Here is a 12608-nt window from a genome sequence, read left to right on the forward strand (position 1 = left end):
TCTTTTTCCAGTGGGATCCACCATTCTCCTGTCGATGGTTGTTTAGTGGTTAGTTGCAATTTTTTTGGAGTTCTCACAGGAGAAGATGAGTGCATGCCCTTCTACTCTGCCATCTTGGGAAGCCATGAATAAGTGTTTTCTGAGGGCAATTGAATTTACCCAGTGTATAGAAGTTGGGATTGAATTCAACAGACTGGTAAATTCTTTTGATCCCAGCCAATAGCCTTAGGGAGTAAATGTCTCAAGATGGGAGAGAAGAGTAGGGCTTAGGTAGCACAGGGGAGTCGGTGTGCTGCCCCAGCACTTTTTTCTGGAGGCATTTACCCAGTTAAGGATATGGATAAAGGGATGAGATCAATTTGGGCCTGTCTTATGTATATTATCTGTAGCAAAGTGTCACACACACGGCAGGCACCTGCATGGTGGTTCCCTGGCTTTTAGTAGGAGCCTTAGATGAATGTAGTTAATGGGGAGGTTTGGTATTAATGAAAACAACTTTTAGATTCATTTAAATATTTTCTGCTGTAATTTATTTATAACACCACGTCTCTAGATTAGCAGCTAGAGATTGGTATTAACTTACTAGTATTTTTTGTAGGGTAACAGAGACGGGCAACAAGAGCAGCTATGTTTACATTTTCCTTTTTGTAAAAATACTTCAATGATGAAATGATCAGATCTCAGTAAGTTCTCTTCCTATACTTGGTTACCAAGAAAAATTAATTCTTCATATGTGAAATATGAGCAATGATGTAGCCTCATAGGGTCTTGAGGGAATTAAACAAGACAGTATCTAATATTAGCATAGTTCCTGGCTCAAAGTTGCAGATTAATTAACGATTCATTATGGGTGCAATATATATGTCTTGTTAAGAATAAACAATAGCAAAAGCAATAGTGGGTACTCACATTCCTGTGATGCTTTATTGAGTTCTTTAGATAAAGAAGGAAACCTGCTTAGGATTCTCTATATGATCAACATTCTTAGGATTTTCAAATATGTGGGTAGTTGAAATATTTGTATTTGAACCAAACAAAGAATAGAACAAACAAATATTGTGTATTTTAATAAATTGATTCCATACCAAAAAAGTTGAAGACTTTAGATAATGAATTCAAATAGCCTGATCGTATGATCATCTTGATAAATGCAGAAAGAGAAGTTGGTAAAATTCAATGTCCATTTATGACGACAAAGTGGATATGGGGGAACATGTGTATGTGTGCTCAGTTGCTCAGTCATGTCCAACTCTGCAACCCCATGGACTATAGCTTGCCAGGCTCCTCTGTCCATGGAATTTTTTTAGGCAAGAATACTGGAGTGGCTTGCCGTTTCCTCCTCCAGGGGACCTTTCTGACCCAGGGATCAAACCCGTATCTCCTGCATTGGCAAGTGGATTATTTACCACTGTGCCACCTGGGAAGTCCACGGCAGAGGGGGGAGTATACCTCACTATAATAAAGGCCACATTTGACAAACTCACAGCTAACATATTCAACCATGAAAAGCTGAAAACTTTTCCTCTAAGATCAGGAACAAGGCAAGTATACCCATCCTTGCTGTTTTCATTCAACATATTATTTGGAGTCCTAGCCACAGAAATCAGACAAGAAAAAGTGATAACAGATCCAAATAGGGAAAGAAGTAAAACTGTTGTCATTTATAGATGACATTATACTATACATATAAAACCTTAAAGACTCCACAAAAGAACTGTTAGAACTAATAAATGAGTTCAGTAAGTTGTAGGATATAAAATCAATAAGTAGAAATCGGTTGCATTTATATACATGAACATATATATATATATGTATATATTATATATACTATATATAGTGGGATATTACTCACAATGAAAGAGAAGGAAATCTTGTCATTTGTGACAGTGGGTAGACCTAGAGGGTATTATGCTAAGTAAACTAAGTCAGAAGGTCAAATACAGTATAATTTCACTTATAGGTAGAATCTAAAAAACAAAGCAATGAACAAATAAAACAGAAAGAGACTCAAGTACAGAAAACAAGCTAGTGGTCACCAGATGGGTGAGAGTTGGTGGGTCTGGCAAATTGGTGAACGGGATTCAGAGGTACTCCAGTTACAAATAAGTCATAGGAATGTGATGTGCAGCAGAGGAAATGTAAACAATAATATTGTAACAAACTTGCATGGTTACTGGACTTATTATAGCAATCAATCCTTAATCTACATAAACATTAAACCACCATGTTGTACACTTGAAACTAACAATATTGTATGTCAACTATACCACAATAAACTATTTTAAGAAAAAGAATTCAAAATGACTTTAAAGTGTAATTACATCTTTTTTTTTTTTACACTTTGGAATTTAAAAAAATTATTGAAATATAGTTGATTGCAATGTTGTGTTAGTTTCAGGTATATAGCAAAGTGATTGTTTTATATAAATATGTGTCTTCTTTTTTTACATTCTCTTCCATTGTAAGTTATTAGAAGATACTGAGTATAGTTCCCTGTTCTATACAGTGGATACTTGTTGGTTATCTTGGTTATCTATTTTATTTTTAGTAGTCTGTATGTTTTAGTCTCAAATTCATAGTCTATCCCTCCTCCCATCTTTGGTAACCATAAGTTTGTTTTCTGTGTCTGTGGATCAATTTCTGTTTTGCAGATAAGCTTATCTGTATCATTTTTCTTAGATTTCACTTATAGTCAATATCATATGTTTGTCTTTGTCTGGCTTCATGTAGTATGATAATCTCTAAGGTCCATCTATGTTGCTGAAAATGGCATTATTTCATTCTTTTCTACGGCTGAGTAGTATTGTATATATGTACCACGTCTTCTTTATCCGTCTGTTGATGGACATTTAGGTTGTTTCCATATCTTGGCTTTTGTAAATAGTGCTGCTGTGGACATTGAGGTGCATGTATCTTTATGGATTATGTTTTCTTCCAGATAAATGCCTAGGAGTGGGATTGTAGGATCATAAGGTAGCTCTATTTTTAACATTTTTAAGGAAACTTCATGCAGTGTTTTATAGTGGCAACATCGATTTACATTCCTCCCAACAGTGTACAGGAGTTCCTTTAAAGTCACTGGTCATTAGCTGAACCTGAAGTTCTTTAAAACATTTTCTATTTATCTTTAGAACTTGTAATATATAAATGATAATGTATACACTAGACATTTGAAATAAAAACTTAAGTACACTTAGTCTTTACTATGAACATGTACACGGAAAATCATTGCTGTGTAATTTCTGAAGCTAGGAAATTTTCGTATTGCATTTGCTATAGTGAGAAGGGCTCTGAGGTCAGCATCACAAGGCCTGTATTGTCATGATCTTTCTACATCTAATACGCTTACCAAACCTGGTTCATTTGCCCCAAGCACAGCAAGGCAAATGTGGAGGTTTACAGCAGATTAAGGAGTCATTCACAAGGCAGCTAAGCTAGGAAACCAAAAAACATCTCACATCTACCTCTCCAAAGGCCAGGGGCTCAGGATGCTTATGGAATAAAGCTGAGATGTGGTGGGCAAGACTGGCAAAAGGTAACTGGAGACAAGAAAAAAGGTGGGTTAAGGGGACTTCTGTGTAGATCTGCAACTGAGCTCTGGCTCCTTCAAGGTATGCTTGCTTGGTGTGCTCTGAGGGTGGGTTTTGGCCCTCTGAGGTCAAAACTTCACCAAATGGACAATTGCGCATGGACAGATGGAGAGCTCATGGGCTTACCCAGTCTTAAACAGCTGCAGCTCCAGCAGGATGCTGCCAGCTCCAAGTTCCTAAAAAACAAGTTGGACAAATGGCTTGGTGCTTGGATAGTATGCTTGGAGAGCAAATTTTTAATAAAAACAACCAAAGTGTGAGTGAGTGATGGCAGGTTATAGGTGTAATGGATTTAACTGGTGATTAACCTGGGCTTCAATACCAGGTAAGTTTCTTACTCTGAGACTCAATATTCTTATGTTTAAAATGAAATATGGTTCCTTTGTACTTTGCAGAATTAAATAAGATCATAGATGTGGAATGCTCTGAAAAAGGTGTCAAGTGTGGTAGAAAGGGATTTACATGAGTGTTGCTATGCTCCTGTTCAGCTCTTGCTATGCCAACTGCTGTTGCAAGGAAACCTAACTAGGCAGTGTCATGGTTACCTAATTTTCAGGAATTGACTTCCCCAAACCTAACAAGCATGACATGAAACACAATGCATATTGAGACCCTCTTGCTTTGCACCTCCCTGAGAAGAGCATGGTTTGGTCCACACACTAACTACTATCTTCCTCTTTACATTTCAAAATTTGGCCCAGCCTATGCAGCCTGAGTGTTCCAACTGAAATTATCTCATTTTTCTCTGTTCTTTGCACAGGTGTTAGTGCAACTTAAGGACTAAATTGTTTATCCTTTGCTTTGTATCCAAGAAAACGTTGGATCCTTAAGGGTAAAGTGTGTATTCAATGTATGGTTTTACACCCAACAGAGTCTAGCAGAGTGCTTGGCCCCAAATAGGCAGTGATGAGCAGGTATTTCTTTAATGGTGAAGATATGTTACAGGATTTGAAATCTCATCCAGCATACAACATTTGCTAGGAGAGAGAGAAGCAAGGGAATGTTGGGGCAATTAGAAGATAGGAGATGGGCAAAAGGTAAATTGAAAATAAATGGGTTTAACCAGTTTAAACAAGGACAGGGAACAATATTTTGTAATACCTATAAGGGAAAATAATCTGAAAAAATATATGTATGTATAATTGAATCACATTGCCGCACACCCAAAACAGAGCATTGTAAATGAGGTATATATGTCAATTTAAAAAAAAAGAGAGAGAGAGAAAAAGCAAAACTAAGTTTGGACATGATGAACATGAGAGAACTGAAACGAAAGATTAATTCAAGCCTGCAGGTCAAATTCAAAGATCTGTAACAGGAGATTTTTTTAAAACCAGGAAAGAACATATACTTTTATTAAACTACAATTTAAGTCCGTCGTACAGCAATCAAGTATCAAAGATGCAGTAAGATATGTGAAAAGAATGAAGAGAAGGGAACTATTATTTCACGCGCATATTATGTGTCAGCATCTGGAAAAATGCTTTATATATATAAACTCCAGTTTAAGAGAAAGGATGTGGTTTTCTGTTAAGCTATAGACAATGCAAGGGTGAAAGCAACTCTAGGGATGATACTTGGATTAAGGAAGATGGTGCATTTCTGGGGTTTAAATTTTGTGGTGTTTTTCCTCCCTCAATATTAAGAGTTATAATGCAGGACAAAATATCTGCCATTGCTTGTTAAAAGAAAGCCTGAGAGTGCTGAAAGGAATAGCTAGCGACAGATACCAGGAAATATTTTCTATATTATTGTAAGATTTGCAAGGCATGTGCATGATCTCTGCAATTCATAAGCAAACAGAGAAATCATGCTGGGTTCTTTGACTTCTATCAAGCTCGTCAAAGAAAGCAGAACAAAATGAATTGCAAAGACATATTTTTGAGGAGAGATGTTTGAACAATATATGAGATAACAAAATGAAAGGGAAGTTAATAGCCATGATTTTTTTTTTTTCCCTAGGAGGGGGAAGTCAAATAAATAGTCTTTTGTTTTCTTTTCTAAGAGAAATGTGAATTCTAATGAATCTTAAACTACATATCACCTTTGGGGAGCTATTAGTTTTTGTATGGAGTGGTTGATAGAATGACATTTTCCTATTGAATCTAGATAAGAATAGTCCAACACTGTAATTGTTTTCAGAAGTTTGAAGTCACCAAAAACATATTTCAGCAGAGAATGTAAAAGAAAAATTATGTTTAAACCGTGGGAAAAAATACAGAAGTGACATTTTGAAAGGGAATGGGGTGTCATTTAAAGTTATTTCAATGACAGAGGAAAATTCGACTGGCTTTGATTCTCATAGCAGATTCTCTTTCCTCCCCTAGTCTGTGTTATCATGGGTTGGATAGTATGCAGGTAAATTCTTGCTGTTTTCATCCTTGAATTCCAATCAGTCTCAGGATTTGTTTTCACATGTACTATCAATCAATAGAGTAAAAGGCACACATTAATATATAACTTGAACTTTCTTCTCCTCCTGGAGATACAAGAAGTGAACTAGCTTAAAAAAATGCATAAGCCAGTCCAAACTTGGTCGATATCTCTTTTATTTCCTTAAGTCAATTTTGTCAACTGACAAACAAAAAAAAAATTACAAATTTATTAACACTTAAATGCATAATTTACTCTCAGGCATGGAATGATCCAAAACAAACAAGCCAGTGTGTGTTCATATAACTAAAGTTATATGAATTTTTGAATATACTACCTCATAAATCTAATACATTGCTGAACTTAGGAAAAAATAGTGTTGACACTTAAGGGGCCCACCGTTAATTATCTCTCATTGCAGACATCATGACCTCCCTTTATTCTATAGGATTTTTTTCCTCCTTATGGTGCTGTAAATATTTCATATATTTTTTTCCCCTATTAGGTCTGTGGTGCTCCTCACTGGCTATGGTCTCAGTAAATTTTCTAGGATATTCTGCCATTTCTGTAAAGATGTTTGCTGTTACTTATTTTCTAATATAAATCTGTAGTTGGTTTTAGTGTATTCAACTCTGCTAATGAGGAAATAGAGCTTTAGGCAGGTCGATGTGTGGGCGTGGTCGTCTCAGTTCCCAGTGATGCACTTGTTCTGGGGGATTGGCTGTAAACCGTGTTGTTTGGCTCTGCTCTTTCCTTCGCTGCAGGCTCATCTAGCAGGACTGATGCCATTTCCTGTGACTTCTGCCCTCACGATGCCTCGCCTGACTCTCCAGTCTAAACTGGAACCTCTAAACTCTCTTCTTCACCTTATACGTTCTCCTCAGCATTTAATAATTTGGAGTTTTACATTTGTGTGACTACTAATGGATGTGTCACAAACTCTCCTATAATCCACGAGGGAAGGAACTGTGTTTCCAGTACCCGCTACAGAGACAGATGCAGAGAGGGCGCTCAGTACATATTCGTCAAAGTATGAGTTAAGGTGAGATTCAGACCCAAGTCTGCCCTACGGTAGAGTCATGGATTTACCCATTAAGGCGTGGTGGCAGGGCTCCCGCGGCCAGTCCTTGCATGTGGAGTTTGGAGGGCTGGTGGCTCCACATGCACTACCCTGTAGGCTGTATCCTGAATTGTCCTATTGAGACTAGATTGGAAGCTCGTTGAGCGCATGCCCCACAGTTTACATTTATTGTAAGTGAAGCATACAGTTGGTTGGTCTTCAGTAAATACTGAATATCAAGAGCTGATCTTCAAGTGTACTCTACACGGAGCATTCTCTCTCTCATTAACCGCGTATTCCTACCACGGTTCCTTGGCATTCTCTGGTCTGCTTTAATAACTGATGATCATATTCATGATTGTGTCACCAGGCTGTGCATGGTGTTAATGTTTCCTTCTTTCTCCTTTATTTTAAGACATTTGGAGTGATCAAGCTTTCAAATCCTTGAAAAGGTGAACGTCACTGTCTATGGCAAGCTGCGTATTTTTATAACGTACCGCACAACTTTGAAAGCAACACAGAAATTCAGAGTACTCAGATTGAAAAATGAACACTTTTTATGTTTAAAAGTGAATGAGTTTTACATATTTTTGAAGTTACATGCATTTTTCTTCCCATTTATAAGAACTGGGCACAAAGCAGGAGATTTAATACTCTTCTGCTTTGGGTCTTTGTTGATTTTTCTTCCCACCTCCACTCCATCCCATCCGCTCCATTCCTTTTTTTCTTCATAGTTTCGTGCTAACTTTGGAGCTGCAGACATGTCATAGATCACAGGATTTTATATATGAGCTAAGAGCAAGAATGCTAAAATAATTTCTTTCTCAGGCCTCAGAGATAGATGGCAGGTCAAGACACTTGAGTTCATAGCCAAACATACTGAGGCACAGAGCAACATGGCAGTAATTTGAGTTGCAAGTGCCAAAAGTGCTTGTTCAGCACTAACAAGAAATAGGAGAACAGGATCAGTATAATCTCATATTCTTATTAAATTAAAAAAAAAAGCAGAGTAATGCCAAGGTTATGACATGAACTGACAAGACCAAAAAAAAAAAAGAAAAAAGAAAGAAACTCAGAAAACAAAACACACACAACTCAGAGATTTTCAGATGCTTCATCTTCTATTTGCAGGCATGTGAAAGAATAAAAATAAGCCCCATGGCATGAGTTATAGATGAAGTATCTGCCTTTAGCTTGGAATTTCCTGGCATTTTTCAGCTTGTGACACAGACTTGATGTGATTAAACAAGGGCTTTTCTCCAAATGTAAAGTTTTTTTTGTTGTTGTTTCAAAGCTGAATCTAATATGCTCTAACTTTTTTAAATGGGAGCAGATGCCTCTGTTCTGTGAGCTGGCTACCAGACTCTCAGAACTAAGTGGCGAGTGGAGGCCTGTTCTGGTAGAGGTTAAGGAAACAGTCCTCCATATTTGTCTTTTAGAACTACACATTACCCCTGCGCTCCCAAGCAACAGGGCCCATGTCCCTCCACAGGATGAGGCTGGGCAGGGAGTGGCTTCCCTTGGATTGGATTTTGTTTGGACTCCCTTGGAGAAGTCTCTGAAGAAGCACAGTCTTGGGGCCAAGATCACCAGTGAGCGACAGTATCGCTGTCCCCAAGAGATGAAAAGAAAGAGGGTCAGGGGGAACCTCTAGTAGGGGAGTACAAGATTGTCGAAATTACTATTGTCATTTTCTTTTTCAGCATATTAAAAAACAAAGACATTACTTTACCAACAAAGATTGATCTAGCCAAAGCTACGGTTTTTCCAGTAGTCATGTTTGGGTGTGAGAGTTGGACTATAAAGAAAGCTGAGCACCGAAGAATTGATGCTTTTGAACTGTGGTGTTAGAGAAGTCTCTTGAGAGTCCCTTGGACTGCAAGGAGATCCAACCAGTCCGTCCTAAAGAAAATCAGTCCTGACTATTCATTGGAAGGACTGATGCTGAAGCTGAAACTCCCAATACTTTGGCCACCTGATGGGAAGAGCTGACTCATTGGAAAAGACCCTGATGCTGGGAAAGATTGAAGGTGGGAGGAGAAAGAGACAACGGAGGATGAGATGGTTGGATGGTATCACCGATCCGATGGACATGAGGTTGAGTAGGCTTGGGGAGTTGGTGATGGACAGGGAAGCCTGGCGTGCTGTAGTCCATGGGGTCGCAAAGAGTTGGACACGACTGAGCAACTGAACTGAACTGAAAGCTGGAGGGGTGCTAGAGAAATGGGGAGAGGTAGGCTGAGTGAAGTGGTGAACAGTCTGGCAATCTCCTGGGGCAGGGGCAGCCAGGATTCTCTGCATCCTTGGTATTTTGTGGGATGAGTCATGTAGGGATGGCAAATAGGGCCAGACCCTGGTAAGTTCAGCCCCACCCCTGAGGTAGTGGCTGTCATCATCACTGAGGAGCACAGACTGGACTAGGAAACTCCGTCCTGAGCAGTCCGCAACAAATCATGAGGGGATGCAGAATAGGACCAGAGACACACCTTAGGTGAGTCCTTCCTTCTGCAGTGGGAGTGAAGGGAGGTAAGGAATACTCCTTGCTTTCTTTTCAGCTGCTGTGATCTTGAACATATGCAGCAAACGTAAATATGTGCTTAAAACCATCTGGAAAAGACCCCCTGCCCCTAAACTGTTCCAATGTCAAATGTCACCACTTAGTGATATATTTGCATTAATAATGCTTTCATAATATTAATAATAAGTATTATACTTGAGTTCTCTTGGTTTTGGTTTTTGTGAATCTATTGTGTTTTTGATCTGTGGTTTCCCTGATTTTTTAGTATGTTAACCCATTACTATATCTACTTGCTTTTGACTGGGAGTTATACAGACTCAAATAGCATTCTTCTTTTTACCATCTGATCTCTCTCTCCAATAATAATCAAGCAATAATTCAATAAATCTGGTGAGGGTTGGAAGGAAGGAATCTATATCTCAGGTTAGCTATAGATTGTTGTTTAATAAAATTTTCTCTACCTGTAGATCAGCTCTACGAAGGAAAGCAAGCTATTGATTGATGGGAGGATTGCAGATTTATCGAGTGGTCTATGACTAGGATCTTGAAGAATTCTTGTCCCACTGATGTGACCATGCACACATCACCAAGCTTCTTGGGGCTCAGATTTGTTGTCTGTGTAAATGAAAGGTGGACATGGTGGCCAACTTGGATGATTTCTAAGGTTCTTTATGGGTCTGGGTCTGATACTCTATGGGGAAATGATTCTGAGAAGGAGGCAGGGGGCTTGAGAAGCACAGGATGTGGGGGCTGGCAAGGAGATTCGAAGTGGTGCAGTGTTTCAGATAAGTGGATCACATTTCTCTAAAAAGATTTGACTGGAATCTATACTTCTTTGTTTTTGAGCCACGTTCTTTTGGGCTTACTCTTTACAAAGAAACACCATCCACAGTCCTGGATGGTGTGTGTGTGAGACAGAATAGTATAAGTGTCATGCAGAAATGTGATAAAATTGATTTAAGGCCATGCTCGAGTATATGACCTGTAAAAACATTTGAAACCCCTAAAATATGAAACCTGAAAGTCCACAAAGGCAGCTCAATCTAACAACACCTTCACAGACAATATTTATCTTGGTAAAATGTTGATAACATTAAGGAATTAGTCATGAAAATATCATTGCACTTTCCCTTAGAAGCTTTAAAAGATGATGGGCCTAGAAGAGTTACAGACTCTGACCCACAGGGGTTGAGTGGGCAGGTAGAGAAATTTTCCTGAAGAGCAGAGTCACTTAGCAGCAGGCTATCAAAGGTGACATAGAGCAGAATTAGCTGCTCCCTTTTAATGCTCCTGAAATGTTTTCCTGGGGCCTGTTACAGCCGTTACCAAATATCTCACCTGTACTACATGGCTGTCTCTCTTCTCCTCTGATGACTCCTCAAGGAAGGGAACCTGGTCATTTATTTCTCTCCCCTCCAGAACTGCTGTTCCAAAGACTAAAACTCAGACCACTGAAACCACTCATGCCTGTTAGTCTCTGAACTAGCTTGCCCAACTACCTGAAATATTCACTCAGAAGTATAATCATCATCTCAGACTTGACGCTGTAAACAGAGCTCTTGCTTTCCCCCTCAACTTCTTCAGAATTGGCTGTGTCTCCATTTCAGTAGTTGGCACAACTCTCCACCTAGTCATTCAACCCAAACCCCCAAAACTATCCTTGATTCTTTTTGCCATTTACAGCCTGACCTCTGATTCTTCAGCACCATCAGCAAAACTTATCCTGAAACCACCCACTCTTCTTCCCTTCTTATGACCACTTTGAAAAGTGAAAGTGAAGTCGCTCAGTCGTGTCCAACTCTTTGCGACCCGTGGACTGTAGCCCAGGGGATCTTCCTTGGTCTAGGGATTGAACCCAGGTCTCCCACATTGCAGGCAGACGCTTTAACCTCTGCACCACCAGGGAAGCCCACTTTAACTCAAGCCAAATTGAAGACTACTATGATAGCATGCTTCAGTTTCTATGCTCAGCCCAAACCATTCTCCACGTAGCAGCCAGAGTGATCTTTTGAAAAGTTAGACCTAAGTAGGTCACTTTGGTGTGCCCTGGATTCCTGTTGCATTTAGAGTAAAATACGAAATTTATTCCAGAGGTGTGCTCCGGCATGTCTTGCTGTGTACCCTGGCGTGTCTTAGTTCTTTGACGTCCTCTTGAGCTAGTCTACCCATCACTCACTGTCCTTTAGTCACATAGGCCATCTCTGGTTGTGAACACAGGACTCCATCATTCGCTTGTTTCTTTAGCAACAGATTCTCTGCTTCATGAACCTCACGGGGCTGGCTTCTTCATATCAGGCTGCTGTCAGCCCAAATGTCTATTTTTTAGTGAGTTCCTAACTGACCATCCTACCTAAATTAGCATCCACCCCTGATACCTCTTATCTGTATTACATCATCCTGTTTTGTTTTACTTGGAGCATTTATCACTAGTAAACATTATTATTTGTTCATTTTTTATGTGCTTACTTATTATTTTCAGCTGTCCCTCATGTGGAAGACCTGTATGAGCAGGAAACTTGCCTGTTTTGCTCTTCACTGAAGTCAGTCCTAGAACAGCACCTAGGTCATAGTTGTTGTTCAGTTGCCAAGTTGTGTCCAACTCTTTGTGACTCCAAAGACTGTAGACCGCCAGGCTTCCCTGTCCTTCACAATCTCCCAGGATTTGCTCAAATTCATGTCCATTGAGTCAATGGTGCTATCCTGACCCAGGGATCAAATCAGCATCTCTTATGTTTCCTGCCTTGGCAGGCAGATTCTTTATCACTAGAGCCACCTTAGGACATAGTAGTGCTCCATAAATAAATGATGACTGAATAAGTGAATCCATCCATATTTCCAGCTCCATTCCTGAACTCTGCCTTTAGTGAGAAGTATACGATGACCCTTTTGGTATGGAAATCAGAGAGGATGGTGAGAGAAGACAAGAAAGGCATAAAATGTGGCCTTGTTTCCCTTACCTGTCTCACCCCTCCTTAAGACACCAGAGTGTGCGGGAGGTGAGCTACATGATGTTGCTGGGAGGTCTGAGCAGCCCCTTCTCATCCCACTTTTGTTAGTATCATAGTTT

At 39.5% G+C, this 12608-nt stretch overlaps 1 long non-coding RNA gene across 1 annotated transcript in view; it reads left to right on the forward strand.

The window, feature by feature from the left end:
• LOC138444723 (uncharacterized) overlaps positions 1 to 12608 on the forward strand; it is a 163374-nt gene that overhangs the window by 62264 nt on the left and 88502 nt on the right. The gene's annotated exons all lie outside the window — the stretch shown is intronic.

Source organism: Ovis canadensis, chromosome 8 (genome assembly GCF_042477335.2).
Source record: "Ovis canadensis isolate MfBH-ARS-UI-01 breed Bighorn chromosome 8, ARS-UI_OviCan_v2, whole genome shotgun sequence".
Lineage (NCBI taxonomy): Eukaryota > Metazoa > Chordata > Mammalia > Artiodactyla > Bovidae > Ovis > Ovis canadensis.